The following is a 24,356-nucleotide window of genomic DNA, read 5'->3' as shown; positions in this document are numbered from 1 at the left end:
TCTCTCTCTCTCTGTCAGTCAGTCGGTCTCTATCGCTCTATCAGTCTCTCTCAGTCAGCCCCTCTCTCTGTCAGTCTCTCTCTCAGTCAGTCTCTCTCCCTGTCAGTCCCTCTGTCTGTCAGTCCCTCTGTCTGTCAGTCCCTCTGTCTGTCAGTCTCTCTATCAGTCCCTCTCTCTATCAGTCTCTCTATCTCTCTTTTTCTGTCAGTCTCTCTCAGTTAGTCAGTCTCTCTCAGTAAGTCAGTCTCTCTCTGTCAGTCTCTCCCTTTCTGTCAGTCAGTCTCTCACAGTCTCTCTCTGTCAGTTTCTCCCAGTCAGTCAGTCTCTCTCTTTCAGTCAGTCAGTCTCTCTCTTTCAGTCAGCCAGTCTCTCTCTATCAGTCAGTCTCTCTTTCTGTCAGCCAGTCTCTCTCTCTGTCAGTCAGTCTCTCTCTCTGTCAGAGTCTCAGTCTCTCTCTGCCAGTCTCTCTCTGTCAGTCAGTCTCTCTCTCAGTCAGTCTCTCTCTCAGTCAGTTTCTCTCTCTCAATCAGTCTCTCTCAGTCAGTCAGTCTCTCTCTTAGTCAGTCTCTCTCTCTTTTAGTCCCTCTCTCTGTCAGTCTCTCTCTGTCAGTCTCTCTCTAAGTCAGTCTCTCTCTCAGTCAGTCCCTCTCCCTGTCAGTCCCTCTCTCTTTCAGTCTCTCTGTCAGGCTCTCGCTCTCAGCCTCTCTCTCTCAGTCTCCCTCTCTCTCTGTCTGTCAGTCTTCCAGACAGGCTCTCTCTCCCTCTGTCAGTCTCTCTCAGTCAGTCATTCTCTCTCTCTCGCAGTGAGCCAGTCTCTCTCAGTCGGTCTCTCTCTCTGTCAGTCAGTGACTCTCTCTGTCAGTCAGTCTCTCTCTCTGTCAGTCAGTCTCTCTCTCTGTCAGTCAGTTTCTCTCTCTCTGTTAGTCAGTCTCTCTCTGTGAGTCTCTCTCTCTCTCTCAGTCAGTTTCTCTCTGTCAGTCAGTCTCTCTCTCTGTCGGTCAGTCTCTCTTTCTCTGTCAGTCTCTCTCTCTCTCAGTCAGTCTCTCTCTCTTAGTCTCTCTCGCTGTCAGTTAGTCTCTCTCTCTCCCAGTCAGTCTCTCTCTCCCAGTCAGTCAGCCTCTCTCAGTCAGTCAGTCTCTCTCTCTCTCTCTGTCAGTCTCTCTCTATCAGTCTCTCTGTCAGTCAATCTCTCACTCTGTCAGTCAGTATCTCTCTACGTCAGTCAGTCAGTCTCAGAGACTGACTGACTGACAGTCTCACTCTCAATCAGTCTCTCTCTCTCTGTCAGTCAGTCACTCTCTCAGTCAGCCAGTCTCTCTCTCTCTGTCATTTTTTCAGTCAGTCAGTCTCTCGGTCAGTCAGTATTCAGTCTCTAAGTCAGTCAGTCAGTCTCTACTTTTTCTCCACTCTCTCCATTCTCTCTCTCCATTCTCTCTCTCAACTCTGTCCACTCTATCTCCACTGTCTCTCTCTCCACTCTCTCTCCACTGTCTCTCTCTCCACTTTCTATCTACTCTCTCTCCACTCTCTCACTATCTCTCTCTCACCACTCTCTCTCCACTCTCTCCCTCCACTGTCTCCCCCCACTCTCTCGCTACTCTCTCTCCACTCTCTCTCTCGCCACTCTCTCTCTCTCCACTCTCTCTCTCCACTCTCTCTCCACTCTCTCTCTCTGTCTCTCTCTCCACTCTCTCTCTCCATCTTTCTCTCTTCACCCTCTCTCCCTTCTCTCTCTCTCTACTCTCTCTCCACTCTCTCCACTCTCTGTCTCTCTCCACTGTCTCTCTCCACTCTGGCTCTATTCTCTCTCCACTCTCTCTCTATCCACTCTCTCTCCATTCTCTCTCTCTCTCTCCCTCTCCACTCTCTCTCTCCACTCTCTCTCCAATCTCTCCACTCTCTCCACTCTCTCTCTCCAATCTCTCTCCAATCTCTCTCTCTCCACTGTCTCTCCACTTTCTCTCTCTACTCTCTCTCCACTCTCCCACTATATCTCTCTCTCTCCACTCTCTCCCTCCACTGTCTCCCTCCACTGTCTCCCTCCACTCTCTCTCCACTCTCTTTCCACTCTCTCTCCACCCTCTCTCCCTTCTCTCTCTACTCTCTCTCCAGTGTCTCTCTCCACTGTCTCTCTCCACTGTCTCTCTCCACTTTGTCTCTCTCCACTCTGTCTCTCTCCACTCTGTCTCTACTCTCTCTCCACTGTCTCTCCACTGTCTTTCTCTCCACTTTCTCTCTCTACTCTCTCTCCACTCTCTCACTATCTCTCCCTCCACTGTCTCCCTCCACTGTCTCCCTCCACTCTCTCTCCACTCTCTTTCCATTCTCTCTCTCCACCCTCTCTCTACTCTATCTCCACTCTGTCTCTCTCCACTGTCTCTCTCCACTCTCTCCCTCCACTCTCTCCCTCCACTCTCTCCCTCCACTCTCGCTCTACTCTCTCTCCACTCTTTCTCTCTCTCTCTCTCTCTCTCTCCACTCTCTCCCTCCACTCTCTCCCTCCACTCTCGCTCTACTCTCTCTCCACTCTTTCTCTCTCTCTCTCTCTCTCTCCACTCTCTCTCTCCACTCTCTCTCTACTCTCTCTCCACTCTCTCTCTCCACTCTCTCTCCACTGTCTCTCTCTCCACTCTCTCTCTCTCGCTAACTCTCTCCACTGTCTCTCCACGCTCTCTCCACTCTCTCTCTCCACTGTCTCTCTCCACTCTCTCTCTCTACTCTCTCTCCACTGTCTCTCTCCACACTCTCACTCTCTCTCTCTCCCACTCTCTCTCTCTCCACTCTCTCTCCACTGTCTCACTCCACTCTTTCCACTCTCTCTCTCTTCACTGTCTCTCTCCGCTCTCTCTCCACTCTCTCCCTCTCTCCACTCTCTCTCTCTCCACTCTCTCTCCACTCTCTCTCTCTTCACTCTCTCTCCACTCTCTCTCTCTCCTCTCTCTCTCCACTCTCTCTCTCCACTCTCCCTCTCTCCACTCTCTCTCTCTCCACTCTCTCTCCACTCTCTCCCACTCTCTCTCTCCACTCTCCCTCTCTCCACTCTCCCTCACTCTCTCCCCATCCCTACTCCACCTCCGCCTTGCATCCTTTTCTACCTTGCAGCATTCTCCCCTCTGCCTTGCACCCTTCACCCCTTTGCCTTGCACTCTTCTCCCCTTTGCCTTGCACCCCTCTCCCCTCTGCCTTGCACCCTTCTCCTCTCTGCCTTGCACCCTACTCCACCTCCGCCTTGCACCCTTTTCTACCTTGCACCAGTCTCCCCTCTGCCATGCACCATTCTCCCCTCCCCTTGCACCCTTCTCCTCTTCCCCTTGAACCCTACTCCACCTCTGCCTTGCCCCTTTTCTACCTTGCACCATTCTCCCCTCTGCCTTGCACCATTCTCCCCTCTGCCTTGTACCCTTCTCCCCTCTGCCTTGCACCCTTCTCCTCTCTGCCTTGCACCCTACTCCACCTCTGCCTTGCACCCTTTTCTACCTTGCACCATTCTCCCCTCTGCCTTACACCCTTCTCCTCTCTGCCTTGCACCCTACTCCACCTCCGCCTTGCACCCTTTTCTACCTAGCACCATTCTCCCCTCTACCTTACACCCTTCTCCCCTCTGCCTTGTACCTTTCTCCCCTCCGCCTTGCATCCTTCCCTACCTTGCACCTTTCTCCCCTCCGCCTTACACCCTTCTCTACCTTGCACCCTTCTCCTCTCTGCCTTGCACCCTTCTCCTCTCTGCCTTGCACCCTTCACCCCTCTGCCTTGCACCTTTCTCTTCTCTGCCTTGCACCCTTCTCCCCTCTGCCTTGCAACCTTCTCCCCTCTGCCTTGCACCCTTCTCCCCTCTGCCTTGCACCCTTCTCCCCCTCTGCCTTGCACCCTTCTCCCCCTTGCACCCTTCTCCCCTCTGCCTTTGCACCCTTCTCCTCTCTGCCTTGCACCCTTCTCTTCTCTGCCTTGCACCCTTCTCCTCTCTGCCTTGCACCCTTCTCCTCTCCGCCTTGAACCCTTCACCCCTCTGCCTTGCACCCTTCTCCTCTCTACCTTGCACCCATCTCCCCTTTGACTTGCCCCACCTCTCTCCTCCCCGCGGAGGCCCATGGTGCTTCTAACAAGAGTGCTTACCTGAGGGCCCCATTTTGCTGCCTCATCCCTTCTCATATGAGCTTTGCCCTTGAGAATGCTCTCTCTGGGGGCCCCCACCCCACCCTTATCAGGGTCCTGACTCTGAGCAGTGCTCTGTGCTGCCTCCTACTCTCTGGGGTCCCCACCCCATGCTTGTCCCCGTCTCTTCTCTTCTCTTGTGGGATAGGCTTTGCTTATGGGGAGGAGAGAGTGGTGGCCGGGCTCTGAGCTGCCTCAGAGGAGCAGTGGAGACTGCTGTCTCTGGGGCCCCCACCCCATCCTTGTCCCTATCTCTTCTCTTGTGGGGTGGGGCCCCCACCCCATCCTTGTCCCTGTCTCTTCTCTTGTGGGGTGGGGCCACCACCCCCACCCCCATCCTTGTCCCTGTCTCTTGTCTTCTCTTGTGGGGCCCCCACCCCACCCCATCCTTGTCCCTGTCTCTTCTCTTTTCTTATGGGGTGGGTCCCCCACCCCACCTTTGTCCCTGTCTTCTCTTGTGGGGTGGGGCCCCCACCCCACCTTTGTCCCTGTCTTCTCTTGTGGGGTGGGGCCCCCACCCCACCTTTGTCCCTGTCTTCCTTTATGGGGTGGGGCCCCCACCCCACCTTTGTCCCTGTCTTCTCTTGTGGGCTGGGGCCCCCACCCCACCTTTGTCCCTGTCTTCTCTTGTGGGGTGGGGCACCCACCCCATCTTTGTCCCTGTCTTCTCTTGTGGGTGGGACCCCCACCCCACCTTTGTCCCTCTCTTCTCTTGTGGGGTGGGCTTTGCTTCTGGAGAGGAGAGAGTGGGGGCCGGGCTCTGTGCTTCCTCAGAGGAGCAGTGGAGACTGCTGTCTATGGGGCCCCCACCCCCCTTGTCCCGGGCATGCCTCCGGCTCTGACTGAAGAGAAACAATGTTGATACTTTGTTTCTCTTTAGTCAGAGGGAGGGGGCGAGGGGCTCGGAGCAGGCAGCAGTCTGCACCTGCTTCAAACACAGAGGGAGAGAGGCTTTGCGCGCAAGCCTCTCTCACAGCTTTCAGAAGAGCTGAGGGGGCCGGGGGCCCCCTTAATTAACTGAACAGAGTTGGGCCCCCCCTCACTGCGGGGGCTGCGGGGGCGTTTGTTACGCCCCTGAACAGTAGTGGACCGGTTATCTACTGACACTGCTGGAGGTTACCTGATGATCAATACCGAAATGGTTGCGGTCAGATCGATGGTCTTACAAAACAGACTTGCTCTTGATAATCTATTGGCAAAAGAGGGCGGAGTCTGCAGAATGTTGAAAGCGCAACATTGCTGCACTTACATACCTGACAAAAGTGTGGAAATCAAAAGGTATGTGAGGAACATTACAAATGTGGAAAAAGAACTCAAACCACTGCAGGTTGACAGTGCCTGGAAGAGACTTACTGATGGTCTCTCAGCCGTAGGTCATTGGTTTTCTAACTTAGGTAGAAGTCTTTTTTATTAAAGTTCTGATGCCACTTGCGGGAATAAATTTAGCCATATTCATTATATACGTATGTTGCAAATGTCGAAAGCACCAGAAGAAATACACTGTGAACAAGAGAGGAGTGAAGAGAAATGTGGATGTACTTGAATTAGAGGAAATGAATAATCAGATTTATAAAAGGGTGAAAAATTCTCACCCTAATAAAGAGACAAAAGAGAAACTGAACCGAATGTTTGAGGAGATTGAATTGGGCAAAATGTGAAAAAGTTGGCATCTGGTTCTATTGATTTGTGATGATATAAAATATCATCAAAGAAGGGATTGATGGAGCAAGAATTTGCACGTTAAGCGGCTTGCTTGTATTCAAGAACCTCGAATAACCATTAAAGAACTAAATCAATTTGTTTGTCTTACTAATATCCCATTTATTCAGACATTTGGGTGTCCCAGTAACGCTTGCTTATGTGTTTACTTATCCTAAAAACGCTTGTCACTAAAATGGCCGCTGCTTAGCGGGGTTTTCTTCTGCGCATGCGTAGGTCACACTCACATGACTAGACGTACTCGCAGTTCTGGTGGGAACTTTTCGCACTTGCGCACTCGACTTAAGATGGCCACTCTGTGTTCTCACATGCCGAAGCTTGCACTGCCGCTTTTGTACCGCTGTTCGTTTTGCATTAATATTAATGCTATAATTAGTATAAAGTAAGGGGAACCATATAGGGATTCCTGGTATACAGTGTGTTCATTTATTTCTGTGTTCTAAATTGTTTTCATTTACTTTTCATGTATTGAATCCTTTGGGCCTGAGAGGTGTCTGAAACCCCATCTTAGAAGTCCCTACTGCGCATGTCATCCTGGCAGAGGGAAGAACACCTTGTACCAGTGGAACATTTAGGGGGTGGTACACTGACACGAAAACAGTATAACTAGCCTAGGTTTAGCTAGAGAAATTGTCCGACTTGTCCGAATAGCTGACCTGTCACTGACCCAACGCACTCAATAGGTGACTGATACAGAGACCTGCGGAGCACTCTGTCCATAATTTCCATAGACCCAGGGGGGTTTTGGGAAACCTTAAGTGCTGGCGGAGCACTTTGCTGGGAGATTCAATAAACCAATCGGGGTTCTGACTGATAGCTGCAGTGAGGGTGGAGCGCAGGCGTTGCTTCCAAACTGCGGGTGCTGGTCTTACCTTGGTGGTCCTGTCCTGATCCTAATCTGGTTTTCCTGTCCTGTCCTGGGGTGTCCATTCTGCACCTGCTGGCCTACTGGCGACTGTCCTTCCTTGGGGTTTCTCCTGTCCATAACTGACTCGTGGCCACGGTTGGTCTCCACACCGTTCTAGGTAAATATAAATCTGAGGGAACCCATTTCATTTTTGCATTTTTATTTTTCTTGCTTTGAATAAAAATCGTATTTGCCTTTTATTCCTTTTTCTTAACCTCCCTTTTCAGACAAATGATAAAGTCCTACATTATTGTTGTTATATTAGCATGTTCCATATTTTCCCTTATCTATAGGTAAATAGAACACTGTTTCTGAATAAAATAGATGTTCCTTCTCTTTACCCATCCTTTAGTGGATTATAGTAATTGCTTTGAATGTTAGCGTGTTCCAACTTTACCTTTCCATAGTTACATGTTATCTCAGAAATTCGTAGTACCAATTAAAGTTCATTTCCGTACCCATTATCTAGGGGTAATTTAACTGTGACATTCTAGTAAGTTCCTTATTTTCCCCGTCCTTTAGCTACTCCATATTAAGTCTAAAATCCTGAAACTGCTTACTAGCATGTTCCCTGTCCTTACCTTCCTTTAGATTCATAAATGGTTGGTCTCATATACTTCCTATACGGATATGTGCTCTTTATAATCTTAGTTATTGACCGTTTACTTGCTGTGAATCTTATGCTTTCTGAAACTGACGAAAACTAGATAAAGGTTTTAAAACTTCCTGAGTCTGTGGTTATTATATGAGTGCAAATAGAGTAAATAGTAATTTTGTATTTTGGTGTCTGCCTTTTTTTTTACAGCTAGCTCCTTGATCCATTGTGATCATAGGTACCCGTAACATAACATAACAGTGGATTGGTAAGTCGGGTACACTGGAAATAAATAGGAAGGAACAGGGTTACTGGTAGTAGAGTGAAAGGTTACCCGATTAATGAATACGGTAAATTGAAATATATGGGCCCAATGTGCATATGGTAAAATTGTATGGTCGGGTGACCTGCGCGCTCTATCAGTATGGCTGTGCTGCCTACTGGACTCACGCACGCTCTGCAATTACCATGCTGGGGTGGAGTGCACAGATTCTACATGTGACGCCATGGCGCACAAAAGTTGTGTTGGGCCACAGCTGCATCGAGCACGTTGAGGATAGCAGCATTGCAAGGCTGCAGGATATGCTACTCTGGCTACGCAGCAAGTGGAAAGTCCACACTTTGTTTTGTTTATTCTTCTTCAAGAGCCCTCACTCTCAAGTTCCAAATGCGCTCTTGCAGCTTCCTTGCCTCAACTCGGTCATGAGCCAGCCTCCAGCTACAATTATCCAAGGGGAGGCTCAAGCAGTGGCAGGTTGCAGCATACTTGGGGAATAAAATGCAAGACAGTTTGTCGATGACTTCTTGAATTTGTGATCGGCGTGATGACATCATCACTAACGTGGTGACAAACAATCATGCCTGTCTGGACAGGTGTATGCTGGCCTGTCTATAAACATTTACCAGCCAGCCACCATGCAATGTATGTTATTCTTTTTATTTTTAATTTGAACAATTAATATTGAGACAACCACCTGCAGGGTCAGAATTTGTAGCCCTGGCCCTATGAAAGAAGTGCCAGTGCTGAGCACCCGAATGCACCTGCTCAAATTAAGCACTGATTTTCTGCAGGATTACGGATAAAAGCTGTATCAAGATGAGTGAGTGGGATACTGTAGGCAGGATCACTTTTTAGCCTCTTTTCAACTTCTTTGTGGTGATCATGCGTGACTTAAACAATGCTGCTTTAGAAGGCTTAGTCAGCAAAGTTACATCTTCAGCACAGACTGAAAGTGCATCGGTGATGCAAGTAGCATTCAGGAAGGGAAACTTAGGTCATTTAGTTTTTTTCCTAGGATGCAAGCCTGCCCAAAGGAGGGGTGGTGAATACACTAACTTTATACACTAAATTCATACGGCACTCTGGTTCTCTGGATGTATGTGTACATGGAAGTAAATAGCCAGCCTCAGGTTGCAACCCCTGGTTCGCTAGCACCCATGTCTGCATGGTCTCACAGATGCAAAGCGTCTATAAAGCATATATGGCGATAGAGTAAAAAGGTCTCACAACTCAATCACGCAAAGAAAGGGATTACATGTGCTAGTTTCCTCTTTTTCACCTGTTTTGGGAACACTTCCATGGCCTACCAGTCTGGACCTCAGAAGGGTCCAGAATATAATGGACTGTAGGTACATACTTGCTAGAATTGCAGAAAGTATTGTTCCACATGGAAGGAAAGTTTGCTAACTGCTGTGTGAGTATCAGATGAGTGGCTAAAAGGGCGAACTGGGCTGAGCTTCTTGTGTTTATAAGGGAAATGAAGGGAAAGGTAAAGTGGGCACCAGTCAAGGATAATACAGGTGTGTCATGGCTGCCACAATAGGTTAACTGAAGTAATTAAGAGGTAACTAGCTGGTCAGGGTGATTCTGGATGAATTATCATCAGAAATAATTTGAGATAGGCTATCGAATGGCTTGTTGGAGAACTTGTTAAAACTGGTTGAAAGAGGTTATGGCTTGGAATACTGTAGTAGCAGTGTCAAGGCTCTCCTGTTTGGGGGTCCTTTTACAGACTTTTTCCAGTTCCTCTTTTCCCAAGTTCAGGTGAGGTGGAATGATCGCACCCGCCATAGGTTTGTGTCCCTACACTTCAGAGATTTATCCATTAACGTGCTGCCACCAACACCTCTATACATAAGGCCCGAATAACCGTTTGGCGGAAGGATTAAATATGGTTACAATGGCTGAGCACTTCACTCACACCATGGTGAGGGTATTCTGCCATTTTAGAGAGTTCAGCTGACTGGAGAGATACCTCTTGTATTTACCGGGACCTTTCTCACAGCGGTTTCTGTAAATTGGTTCCATCAACATGTCAGAGCCATATGTCAAACTTTCAATGTTTCTTTTCTGTAGAGAAATAATCTATGCAGGATTTTCCTCTTAGAAACTGAAAAGAAAAACACACACAATAACCACCACTAGCCATTTGTGAGGTTTCTTTCATGAGTGGTTGATGACGAACAGCAAAGAAAATAGTAGAGCACATCCAATGGATTTTCACGATTGTTTAGGGATACTGAGGAAAAATAAAAAGCCGGAAATCAAGCTGTGCAGAAGAATTTCATCACTACATCTCTACTTCTAAAAGTGGAAGTCTTTAGAGGGAGAAAATGCTAAAGATATGCGTCTTTGAGGAAGGGGTCGTGGACAGCAGGATGTCAAAATTGTCTTTTTGGGAGGGATTAGCCCACTGAGCCATCTGAAAAAGTACAAGATGGAAAACAGTCCTTCAAATCACTAAATTTGCCGCAAAAATTCCCTTGTTTATGCTGCAAAATGTTCAAAACCATATCACAATATCCTAGAAGGTCTGACTTTAGAGAATGCTGAAACTAGTCTGGTGCTACCAATGCTCTCTAAATAGGTCCTGGCTTTGAAATTCAGGCTAGATTGAGTGCTATAGAGCAAGATCAAGTCTGATTTTCCACTAGCTATTATCTTTAGAGATAAACAGTGGGAGAAAAAGACAAAGAATGACTGCAATCGCCTCTTAATTAATCACCTGTGGCTGAGATAAATTGAAACATTCAATTAATCACTGTTTTTCCCGCACGAATACCTCATGCAGGCAACTATCATCATCATCGCATGGAGTATCACATATCTTAAACCGTCCCAAACACTGCTCATCTGCTAGGATAAATTAGAGATACTCCAGAACCAGCTAAATTATGTGACTTCAGAATTCACTATTGAAAGACAGATTTACAAAGACACAAACTGACCTCAGTACATTAGGGCTACAACAGCAAAACAGGACATTATCAAGGACTGGGGAAATCAAGCGAGACGTGCCGGAACAAAGTAATAAATAGGACAGATCACTGCATGAAAGCAGAAAGTGATATGTAGGGAAGAGATTATCCTGGAAGTTGCAGAAGATCTGGGCCCCTGTGAGAGAATACATCAGCTTGAAAGATGAGATGATCACCAGAGTTCAGGTAGACTGGAGCCACTGAAGACAGACAATTTGAGAAGTCCACCAACCACAGAGAAGAAAGAATGTGGTAAATCTCACAGAGGAATAGTTGAATGGGGAATAGTAAAACTTTCAAAACAAAATGTTAACAGTGTATTATCCCCTCCAACACTCCTATTAATCCACCCTCTCCTTTATCTAACCACCCACCTCTTTAATCCACCAGTTTTCCAACCCCTCATTGTGGAGCCCATTAATGCTACATTAAGTCTTCTGTGAGAATCATCGGATTAGGCTCTGTAGTCACCAATCCGGGTTTCAGTTACATAAATGATTAAAGGGCAGATATTCATGGGTTGCCCTACGCCAGCAGTACTTAACCTAGTGTCTGCAGACCTCCGGGTTCCACAACACCTACTTAGGGGATCCATGACTATTCAGAAAAATCAAATATTAGCATACCAATAAAGAGGTTTTTTTTACTAAAAAAGCAAAATTTAAAATTCAAAATGCTCTGTAAATGTGAACGAATTTGGAGACTACAAATTAAGCTTGTGTCCTTAGCTTGATTTTAGAAGCAGCACAAGTGCAACATACTGAATCTGGTATAAATGACTGGTGGCCTCAATTGAAGCACTGATATGGACCCAAAAAACAAGCAGCATTCATTAAGAACAAAAAAAAATACGGGATATGCTAGAGTTTAGCATATCACATGCTAGCATTTCCCGTGGTCTTTTAGAAATGAAACTACATTTAGAAAAGCTTCACCTTAGTTTATAATTTTAAATTTGTGTATTTTTTTCTTGGAAATTTAATAACAGTTGAACTGTGTATTTGTTTAATGTATGCTGGTTTCAGTATTTGTGCGAGTTATTGGGAAGGTAAAATCATAGACATTGCTTAAGTCGGGGTCTCAGCATCCACTAGGGATTCAGTAGGAGCTGAGACAAATCAAACGGTTAAGACCCAAATCCCTGCACAACATCTACCTGAAATTAAGGATAAAAGCTTGGTTGGTACACTTCATTGGACTAGTGAAATTGCAATCTGATCAGGGGGGTGTTGTTAGTTATTTTCGAGTCTCTGCAGTAAGCTTAGCAATGTGTGTAAGCCCTAATGAGTACCAAGAGTAAAGTAACTGGAAGTTTAGAGGGCGGCATGCTCCTGCACAAAAAATAAGCACTGGCAAACTGAATAGGTCTTGCCTTTGACCTGGTCTTTTAAACCATGTTGTAGAGCAGCGTGGTTACTGTGCAGCATGGTTAAAAGGAAGAAAAGCACTATAGAAGTTGTTAAAAAAAAGTAAGATGATGCAGGAAGGTAAACAGCGTTTTGTTTAACATAACTTTTCGCTATGATGCACAGTCTATATATGGTGGCAACTGCCATCCATTCTGAACTTGATCTGAGTACTAAAAGGGAGCTCACATCAGGTCTCAAACCTGGTTCATGTGAGTTCTAGTCGGCATGTCTTCATAAAGGTGTCATCATGAAAGAAAGAGGTCTCCTATATAAGAGCAAGTACATAAAAAGGTCCCAATTTGTACAATACGTAATTTAGATTTCCAATGAAAAAAATTGAACTATTGTTCCTCTATTGTGATATAACTGCTTTTATTTTTTGATGTGTATGTCTTCGTAGAGTATAATTGAGTGTATTACTGGAAACACGCTATGTTGTATTGTTTCTTGTTCTCTTTCCTTCAAGTATGTTTTGAACTTGTGTTGAGTTCACAATATTTATGTACATATTGTCGAAAAAATATTTCTATTGTAAAATATAAATATTTCTATTAATGATAAATTATAAACCGAACTGGTCTGATCTTTGGCTCTTAAAATACTGTAAGGTGCTAAGTGCTTTTGCTTTGATTTAATCTGAGAAGATATTGTTTGGTTTTCTTGGAAGTTTCCTCTTCTGGACTCTTCTTCTTAATTATGTCTCAGGGCCCTCTTTTGGTTTTGACACCTAGGGACAGGTGCCATAACAAAACTGGAGGTATAACTTCCTAGCTGTCGCAGGTTCAATCTCGTCAATGAACCGTTCTGTCTTAAACTGATCGTTCACCAAGAGGAAAGCGTCAGTTAGGTGCCTGAGGGAGGGTTATGATTGCATTAGGTTAATTGTGTACTGGCCATAATTGGCTTTGATGGTATTTTTGCTAATATGCCCCGCTGTCATCAGGTCTTCCTACAAATTCCCATTACCCGGCTTTCTCAGTGGGTCTCTGATGTATCTAATCCGCAGGATTGTGTCATTTCCTTAAGGTGGAGGGATGCAGCTAAACAGCTGACATAAATTGAAATGGAAATACTACTCCGGATTGCTCAACAATCCTATTGCTAATATTTCAAACCAGTAACTGATGTTCCTGATCCAGGTAAGCAAATAAATGGCTTAACGAAGGCCCCTTAGAGTATTCTAGAATACTATATATATTCACCATTAACAGCGCAAGTGGCATTAAATGGCAAACCTAAAAATGTTGGCTTATTTAAACTGCTCCGTATCTTGAAGAAAATCCTGGATGAATGCAAAAAATGTTGCAAGCAGTAAGTATCTCCAGCCGCCTCTCCTTCATGCATACCACTAGAGTACCTGAGCCTGCTGTCATCCTGACGCCACACCTAGAGAGCTTGGGTTTGCCTGAAGCCCTCCCCCATCTACTACATATGTGACCAGTCATCGCCCAGTGGGCTCACCCTAAAGACCTCTTGCCTGGAACAGGCCAGGCTTGGCTCCAATAACTTCGCCCCCTCTACCACTCCACACTGAGAAATACCAAGTTCAACCCAAAATCCCATACCATATTACAACACACTCAGTCCCAAAACCCCTCTACAGTTCTTCAATCAACCTTATATTCCAAAATTAGTTACTGACAATGCTGCTCCAAAAATCGTTATAGACTAAGCTTTATCACTTCTCATACTGCTTTTCGATAAACCCATTACCACACTCGTCTTTTACACCTCCGACCCTACCTTATGGATCCATTTCAGCACCATGATGGGTTTGTTCTGGGCCTGCCTTGGGTCCTAGCTCTGGTAGGTGCAGAGGAGGGACGAGGATCAAGGTCGGCAGCTGCTCTACCGGCGGAGGGCAAGCATGGCTCCTGCTCATGAAGCTGCTGCTGTTTGGAATTGGGGGGGGGGGGGCTGCTGCACTCGCTCCACCGCTTCGCGGCCCTCAGATTCCACCACTGACAAGTCACCGCTGCTACAGGCCACGCGCCCTTCTCCCCTGCCGCTCCTGCCTCTTTATCAGCGGTGCGAAAGGCCTTTCTTGTTTCGCTGTCCCGCTTCCTCACTCTCCTACAAAAAAACATCTGCGCACACACGCTACCACGCGCACAGCCCCTGCCCCCATCAGAACCAAATCCAGCCCAAATAAATCAGTGAATTTGAACTAAGGGCCGCCATGTTCAACATATTACTTTTTATTAATTTATATGAATCTTCTCTTCAGGGCAGGCTAAGTAACTAAGAAGAAAGAAGAGTCACAGCCGCCCGCAACACTGTTAGCTGCCGTGAGTCACTCGGGAGACGGAAAAGCACAAGATGGCTGCCAACACTTCCTGGTTTGAAGTGTTGGCAGCCAATTGGAGCCAAGCTCGTGCTGGGGGGTGGTTAGCCTCCACCCAGAAATATATATATATATTTCCTTCAATATCTCAACAAATACTGAATGAATTTACACCATTTAACAACAAGGGCTCTTTATGAAACAAGACCTAACTTTTTGCCAGATTTGGTGTAATTCGGTTCAGCAGTTCGGGCTGTAGTGTTGTCTAAAGTTTCCTATGGTAATTAACATGGGGAAAACACATTTTGGGACCCCCTTTTTTCTCAGCCCCCACTTGCTGAATCACCCCGAAACTTTCAAGACACGAGCTGACCGGAGCGGGCCACTAGTTTTGAGAATTACCGCAAGATTCGGCAACCGGCGCAAAAGTTATTGGGAAAAGAAAAAACGCTTTTCCCTTTGGAAACTAGGTCCTAACTATAATGCGCCAAAGTTATTGGGCAAAGAAAAAACGCTTTTCCTATGGAAACTAGGTCCTAACTATACCTACTATACCTACCTACTGCCAAATGCCAGTAGGTAATATATATACACACACACACACACACACACACACACACATTCACACTCACACACACAGAGACACAGCCTTAGAACAAAGGAGCCCTTGACCCTTCATGGAGGCCTCAGAACAACGGGCACGGAGCAGCCATGTCCTTTAACATCCATCAAAGCAACACATGTGGCCCAATACTGAAAGGTCCGGGGACTGACAGGACGCATTTACAGAGTTGAGTAGGCAGCCACGTAACTTAAGGCATAGCTGGGTTCGAAGGTGTGCATTAAATACGAAGGGAACAGGCAACGACTGAAGCCTGTGTGCCTGGGAGTTTTCAGTAATTTTAATCAAAGCTCGTTAACGGAAGCAGCTGCAGACATGTTCAGTGATAGCAAAATACCAATGCGGGACTTCAGCACCCACAATGCACCACCAGGGGTGCGTAATATTAGCCTCAGAGACAAAGTAAGGCAATTGGAAAAACTAATGAAAAATGAACTAAGCAAGTGGTGGGAGGCTAAGTCCCATCAACGCTATCTTGACGTGGGGAGAGTCCCACGTGGTCTTTGAATTTTATTAACCTCTTGTTATAAAAATCCTGATAAGGCAATGATGAAAGAATGGTCGGAAACAAACTTGGAATCCTCAAAAAGACTGATAGTGATCTTAGTCAAATATGCAGAGACTGACCACAACAAAATTCAAAGTGTGATAGAAGCCCTAATGAGGAATTAGAAAAAATGTCACAACATGAAGAGCTAAACAAACTTAAGGAAGAAATGATCAAAAGAATAAAAAGAGATGAAGACAAGATACGAGAAAGAAAAGCATACAAATTCCATCGCGACCGCATGGATTATGAATGCGGTCGCGTGTTTACATTTGCCAAGAAATATGACAAATGAAAACATTTTAAATACGGAGGAACAACACATGGGCCCCAAACTGTACAAAGTGATCAGGGAAAAACTCAAGAAGAAGCATACAATTCAGGCCTCAGCTCTGCACAAGAGAGTGAGACAGAATTGGATATTAGACAACAAGCTATGAAATAAGTCCCAGCCAACATCTCCTTGGCAGATGAAGTTAATTTTTTTATGTATCGAACGCAAGAATACTCTGCGTCCAAGAAATCAAAACAGACAAGTAGGAATGCTACCACCAAACGCAGGGAGAGACAACAAGCCAAAAGAAACAAGGAGCAGCCAAAGTCAAAACAGAAGGGACAACCAAAACGCAATTGGAGACGTTAGAGCAAACCCAAACGGCCAATAGTCAGACTATCATCAATCTAACCAATGTCACTCTAAATACGGCAGAAAAACAGCTGTTGACACTAGGCTTGTCATATTGTCCAGATACTTCTTTCAATTATGCGGCAACCAGAACAGACTTATTCAAAGGCATAACAAAATTGAAGCTTAAAAAACACTTTCTCCTTCAAGATCAAACTAAGAGACACAATATAGATAGTCAACTGACCAATCCCTCTTCTTTCGATCTAACAGCAACTGATATGACAACTTTACAAACGATACATGATTTAGCTAGAGAAAGCAACACTCCGTTGCAAAACAAGGAACTTGCGATTGGCAAATTTGAACATCAGAGGTGCGCATAACACCCGTCAAACCCGGTTTGACATTCAATCCGATTACCATTAGGGATTCTATTGATATATTTAATGAACAGGTGACGACCAGCATCAAAAATCTTAACCTTGCAGTGAATACTAAATCCATGGCTATGACCAATAAACAAGAGACACATTGTCATCAATTAATGAGCAAGCTAAGAAAAAACAGCTCAGACAAAGGAGACAATCTTGTACTTTGTAGTAAAAAAAGACTACATTGAGGAAGCCATGTTACAACTAAGCGACAAAGAATGCTACCAACGCAGTGACCAACATATTCTAAAAAGAATATATAACAGCTATGGGATGAAGCTGGTAGCATGGAAAAATGCCGGACTTTTGACGCTAGATGAATACAAATTTTTGAAGAATAACAACCTACTGACTCCTATCAGGTACTTTATACACAAAGTTCACAAGAATCCCCTTAAGTCCCCAGGGCGACCGATTATATCGGCCCGCAATAGCCTCTTAGAGAAAACCTCACAATACGTGGATTTTTTCCTTCAAGGGCATGTGAAGGGGATACCCTTTTACATCAGGGACACGGGGGATTTTCTCTCCAAAACTCAGCACATTCAATGGCAAGAAGACTACCTACTCATCACGTTAGATGTCACATCGCTCTACACATCATTCAGACATCAGGATGGGCTGAAGGCATTAAGACCTTACCTTGCACAGAGAGGGCCGGCCTTTGAACAACACAATGTAATGTTGGAAAATATGGTAGAATTCTGTCTGTGTAATAATGTACTTTGGTTTGAGAACTCATTGTTTCAGCAACAGCGAGGAATTGCTATTGGGGCCAGCTTCTCCCCCATCTACGCCTGTATGCATATGAGATGGTGCGAGGAGCTGGTTCAACACAAGGACAACAAGACTAATTTGAACAACAATGTTAAAGTTTGGCTCAGATATATTGATGATTTGTTTCTGATCTGGCAAGGTACTAGAGTTGATGCTGAGACATTTGTACACAATCTAAATGTCAATTGTGTAGGAGAGTAGGTTCTGCTTACTATGGTCACACCCACTTTTTGTTGTGATTTTCTGTTTTTTTAACTTTAGTATGGCTGTGGTCATGCTAATTAGGTCCACAGCCTAGCTGTTCTGTCTCTAATTTGATACCATGTACTTTAGGTACATACCAGATTGGTTACAGGGTCACCCTTGTGAGTCCCTGTATAGTGTACCACAGGTACCCAGGGCATAGGTGCACCCAAGGCCTACCAGGGGCTGCAGCATGTATTGTGCCACCCCTGGTTGGGCTTCCAAACTGACACCACAGGTCTGTTCACACAGCCTGGGTAAGGTGGTGTAATCACCCCTTACTTAGATATAGTATATCTATATCTACCTTATATATAGACACATAGTAACCAATAAGTCACTCCTATGGCAGGCCTTAACAATCCTGGAGGCAGAGTGCTTGGTTTTATGTGAGAGGGTGCCCTAGCATGAGCTGAACCCCTCTGCAGATTTCGGCACCATCACCTTATAGCTGTTCTAGGATATTGCCATACCATATACTCTTAAGTACATTATAATCCTCTCGGTTAATGCTAACTTTGGTTTGGCTTTATCAAAGCATGTCATGTAAGGTGTCAAACACTTTGGAATACTATCCCCCCCCGCCAGTCCTGGTGGCGGGGTAGCTTTCCATCCTTCTAGAGAGAGAAGACATGTAGTTACTGGTATACCCGGTTAAAGTTAAATACAGCCTAAGCATCACAAAATGGATGCTGCTGCCACAGGCACGAGTCTGACCTCATGCAGCTGGAAGAAACTCTGGCATGAGAGGCTTGGACAACAGATTTCCTGTCAGGGGAGGTGCTGGCACCACCCCAGACAGGCTTTAGTGTATTGGGGCAGGGAGGGCTGCATTCAGAATGCATTTTCCAGACACTGCCTGGGGCAGTCAAGGTGTTCCATGCATAGCCCAGTTCAAACCAGTTGCTGGGGCTACAGCCCCGCTCTGGTGCCAAACTGGATAAAGGGGAAGGGGTGTAACCACCCCCTCCCCAGGTCCACCCATAGGAGGGACCTTTCAGGTAGTCTAGCCCCCAAACTTAGTATAAGTATAGGAGCTGTGTCCCTAGGACTTTAGATTACCCTGGACAAAACTTTGAAACATAAATCCTGGACCTTCGACGTTCCATCTCGACTTGAAGATGGAAGACATCTCCCTTGTGGTCAAGGAGTGACCACCCTGTTCAAAGGCACCAGAAGCAACTTTGCCAGTCTGCATTGTCGAGGCTCCCGCCGTATCCCGAAGACTCTGCGACACAGGATATAGACTTCTAGACATTTCTTATGCTGCTCGGCATTTCCAGCAAAGCTGAGACCCATGGCAGAGACGAGAGACGTGGGACCGGAACTCCTGGAAATCCTGCATTTTGCAAGCTGCATCTACTTGCCGAGGTATTTGGGAGTTGTGCTTTAGGGTGCTTGAAGCCCCAGACCTGTGCAACATTTTCACCGAAGCTCAGGTCTCCACACTCCACGAGTGTCCCCTGAGGCCCGCTCCTCCATTTCAGCTTGATGCGTATTCCTGGTTCCATGCCCGTTGGCTAGTGAGCCCCTGGAAGACTTTTCTTTGAAACTAAACTACTTTCCTGGTTGCTCCAAGCTAGCTCCAACTTCTCCCCAAAAGAGAAGTTCCTCAGACCTTGCTGGTCTGTACCAAAGCCAATCTTCATCTCCTGCGTTGATTGCGTTTGCCAAGGCTTGTTGGGTCCAATCGGATACTGACACCGCAATCAACTAGACCCTTTGTGGGAAAGCTCAAATCCAGCTACTGGTCATCGTCAACGACTCCTGGTCCTCGTGGCTGCAGAGACAAGCTTTACTTCTTCACCTGAAATCACACGACATCGCCTGGTTCCTTCCTGGTACCTTCCTGGTCACTGGCCTGTGACCCAGACTCTGTCCCGTCTGCTTTCAGGTTCTTCAGATCTTCGATACACCTTTGGATCCATCCGGACACTTTTCCTCTGGTCGCCTGCAGCACTTCTTCGCAGTTCTCCATTGGAATCGACGACGAAACCCGACACAAAAAGACACCAATGCACCCCGCTTCCCTGGGTGAGGTGACTCGAGTACTCCAGTGATCCCGTGGGTATTGACTCGCCTAGTGTCCTAGTCTAAAAGGGCTTCATCGTAGTTCACTCCTTTGAGCCCTTAATTAAACTGTAACTTTGTAACTTCTTCGTATCCCATAGAAAGCCAATGGTAACCCGCAGCTGTGTTTAGTCACTGCACGCGTCTCCCGTGGGCCTCCTGCATCCTAACCTATGGTTGTGTAGAGTAGCCCAAGCAGTTCCCTAGGCCCTAGGCCGGCTTTCTATTTCTCAAGTGGTTCTTATACCACAATTTTAGTATATGGTTTGTGAGGCTCCTAGGGCAAAACGTATACTGTGCAACTTATCGTATGTCAATTAAGTTCCTTGTATTGTACTTTTACCTCTGACCTCATAAAGAGTCCAGAGGTGTTGTGTTTAGAATAAATACATATATATTTGATATATACCTTGTGTGGTGTGCTTTCATTTGGTACTCAAGAGATTATAAATGGTAAAACAACTTGCTTAACTCGCCTTTAAGTCTTAGCCTGACGACTGCTGGTCCATGTTACCACTAGGATAGCTTTCTATAAGGTTGACTTTACAACCTACCATCAATAAGGGTAATTTAGACTGGTGCAAGGTGCCCACTAGAACTAGTGGACATCATATGTCAGGCTAACTTCTCACATTGGTGAGCAGCGTGTGGGATTACAGCTTGCATTGTTTTACCAAATAATCTTGAGAATATCATTTGAAAAATCACATTAAGGTACCTGTAGGTACATTTATATCAAGACTTATAATACATATGTTCTACTGAACTTAGCAGTTGTAGGTGGTAAGGGCTTAGCACACCCTGACTACAACTTCTAGCAACGTTCTAGTAGGAAACCAAGTAGTGTAGGCAGGTGCACACACCGCACCTCACTAGTCATGGCCTTAAAAGCTGGAGCTAGGGGCTCCATGCCAGATGTCAGCAATGTGCAAACAACTAAGTATGACATTTTCACTTTTCAGGATCTGAGAAGCTTGTGTGTGGCCAGAAAGTTAAGGCAAGGACAGAGTCTAACCACCAGCCACCTGATAGAGATTTTAGTTGCATATGACTTAGCAAAAGCAATAGACCCAGGGAATGAAGGTAGCAAGGAGGGGGCTATCCTTCATCAGAAGAATACCCTACAGGGTTGCCTCAACAGGAGGATGATGATGAGGATGTAGACCAGGAGAGTGTCACTGGACCTCACCTGGGAAACACAGGACTACCTGGTGGTGGAGAGGGCCACAATGGGCCTGCCTCTATTCACTCAGTTAGGCCTACTGGTGGACCTAGAAGGGAGAGATCCTCCTCAGGAGACTCTCACCATTCTGGTTCATCAATGGGGTCTTCTGCCTCTGCTCATAGGAGGAGGAGAAACTCCTCTAGGAGGAGGAGAACTTCTACAGAGAAGAGGGAACATGAATCTAGGATGGAAGAGGCCCAGCTTAGGATCAAGAGGCAAGAAGTTGCTCTGGCCAAAGAGACCCTGGCTCTTGAAAGAGAGAGGAAATTGTGTGGGCTAGAGCCCACTGGTGGCAGCAAAATCCCTAGTGGTAGGGAAAGGTCTCATGACCATAGAAACCTGAACACAAGTGTCCCTCCCTATCAGGTTGGAGATGACATCCACAAATGGATAACTGCTTTGGAGAGGGCTTTCAAAATACAGGAGGTACCCCAGAGTCAGTGGGCAGCAATTTTGTGGCTTTCCGTTGCAGACAAAGGCAGAGATAAGCTCCTCACTGTAAGAGAAGAGGATGCTGACAACTACTATGTCCTGAAGAGTGCTCTGATAGATGGGTTTGGCTTAACCACTGACCAGTACATGTTGCTGTTCAGAGAGACCCAGAAGACACAGACTAAGGACTGGACTGCCTTTGTAGATTGTGCTACTAAGGCTCTGGAAGGCTGGTTACTGGGCAGTAAAGTAAGTGACTATACAGGATTGTATAACCTTATAATGAGAGAACAGATTCTTAATAATTGTCAGAACCAGTTATTGCATCAGCACTTGCTTGAATCTGATTTGACCTCTCCACAAGAATTGGGTAAGAGGGCAGACAAATGGGTCAGAACCAGGGTGAAGCAGAAGGTACAGAACCAAGGTGGTGATCAGAAGAAGCAAGACCAAAAGGGTGGGGAGAAAGCAAAATACCAGAAGTCTTCTCAAGGTCCCCAAAAAGCTTCTAATGGTGGGTGTTCCCAACAATCCAAAAAGAAAGAAGGTCCTAAGAAACCATGGTGCAAAGTTTTTAAAGTAAATACTCACTGGACTAGTGAGTGCACCAAGAAGGAGGCAGCTCCAGCCACCATTGCCCCTAAGGCAACTGTTCCCCCTAGTACAGCTTCAAGTGGTAGTTCTCAACAGAAGGGTGCAGTAGGTGGGAACTGAGGTGGATTCTCGCCTAGTCAGAATACAACTCAGGCTGTTTTGATCTCTACTGTGAGTCCCAATAACTTGGGCAAGTACAGACAAACTCCTTTAATTAATGATAAAGTGGCTCAGGCACACAAGGACACGTGCTAGTGTCACAATGGTGACACCCAGCTTTGTTTGTTAATTTCTCTTGGGGAGGGGTAACTGGCCTAAAGAAGGTTGTTGTTAGCTCAGACCTCCCTGTAGAATATTTGCTTGGCAATGACCTGGAGACTTCAGCTTGGGCTGAAGTGGAGTATAGGACACATGCATAAATGTTAGGCATCTCAGCACATGTGCTCACTGTGACTAGGTCACAGGTTAAAAATTGCAACACTGAACAGGCACTGGATTCTGGAATAATGGACCAGTTGCCTACCAGGACAAGGAGCAGTAGGGTTAAGGCTTTGCTCCCCCCTCTGCCTCAGAATGAGGATCAGCCTTCTGAGGAAGCTGATTGTGGGCCTGAAGAAGGAACTGTCCTAGAAGAGCTTGAACCTGATCAGGTTGAGTTTCTTGGGACAGGGGGACCTTCCAGGGCAGATCTGAGGCAGACACAGTTGGACTGCCCTTCTCTTGAAGCCCTCAGACAGCAAGCTGCTGCTGAGGCTGCTGGGAATGCTAGTGGAACCCACAAGGTTTACTGGGATGAATGGCTCCTGTATTCAGAGGGTAGAGACCCCAAACCTGGTGCTTCCAGGAAGTTGGTCATATCTTTGGCATTCAGGGGCTTCCTTTTGACACTAGCCCATGATATTCCCTTAGCAGGACGTCTTGGCTAGAACAAAACTTGGGACAGACTTGTCCCTTACTTTCACTGGCCTCACATGTCAGAAGACACCAAGGAGTTTTGTAGCTCCTGTGTCACCTGTCAAGCCAGTGGCAAATCAGGTAGCACTACAAAGGCCCCCTTATACCACTACCAGTGGTGGTGGTTCCCTTTGAAAGAGTAGGGATTGACATTGTTGGACCAATTGATCCCCAAACAGCATCTGGACGCTGGTTTATTCTGGTGGTAGTGAATCATGCCACCAGATATCCAGAAGCTATTCCCCTTAGGACCACAACAGCACCTGTTGTGCAAGAGCCCTCCTGGGAGTTTTCTCAAGAGTGGGCTTCCCTAAGGAGGTAGTATCAGATAGAGGTGTAAACTTAATGTCTAGTTACTTGACTGCAATGTGGAAGGAGTGTGGAGTGAACTACAAGTTCACCACACCCTATCATCCACAGTGTAATTGTCTATTTCGAGAGATTTAACAAGACCTTAAAGGGCATGATTAGGGTCTCCCTGAAAAGCTCAGGCAGAGATGGGATATCCTATTGCCCTGCCTTTTGTTTGCTTATAGAGAGATCCCACAAAAGGGGGTTGGCTACATCCCTTTTGAACTTTTGTTTGGGCATTCTTTAAGAGGACCCCTTTCTCTGGTGACGGAAGGATGGAAGTTACCTCTCAAACTTCCCAAACAAGACATTGTGGACTATGTACTTGGTCTCCGCTCCCGGATGTCTGAGTGCATTAAAAAGGCATCCAAAAACCTTGAGGCCAGCCAAGAATTACAAAAAGCCTGGAATGACCAAAAGGCTGTACTGACTGTTTACCAGGCAGGACGGAAAGTGTGGGTGTTGTAGCCAGTGGCCCTAGCAGCTCTCCAAGACAAATGGTCTGGACCCCACACTATTGTTGAACAGAAGGGAGAAGTCACCTACTTGTTTGATCTTGGAACTCCCAGGAGCCCCCACGGAGTGCTTCATGTCAACAGATTGAAACCATATTTTGACAGGGCGGACATGGGCTTGCTCATGGCCACTGAAGAGGACTGTAGGAAGAGAGTTACCCTCTCCCAGACCTGCTCTCTCAGAACCCTGATGATGGTTCAGTTGATGGTGTAGTCTTGGCAGACAGCCTCACTGACCAACACCAGAATGACTGCAGACAAGTTCTACAGTCTTACAGACATATGTTTTCACTGACTCCAAGTCAGACTACCTGGTGCACTCATGAAGTGGACACTGGGTATGGTCTGCCTGTTAAAAGTAAGATTTACAGGAAACCTGACCATGTCAGGGACTGTATCAGGACAGAGGTCCAAAAGATGTTGGAATTGGGAGTCATTGAACCCTCAGAGAGCCCTTGGGCCAGGCCAGTAGTCCTTGTGCCTAAACCTCACACCCAAGATGGTAAGAGAGAGATGAGGTTTTGCATGGATTACAGAGGTCTCAATGCTGTCACTAGGACAGATGCCCATCCAATACCCAGGGCAGCTGAGCTCATAGACAGATTGGCTTCTGCCAAGTTTTTGAGTACATTTGACCTAACAG

This window comes from Lissotriton helveticus, chromosome 10 (genome assembly GCF_964261635.1).
Source record: "Lissotriton helveticus chromosome 10, aLisHel1.1, whole genome shotgun sequence".
NCBI lineage: Eukaryota > Metazoa > Chordata > Amphibia > Caudata > Salamandridae > Lissotriton > Lissotriton helveticus.
Note: the sequence above shows the minus strand (reverse complement) of the source record.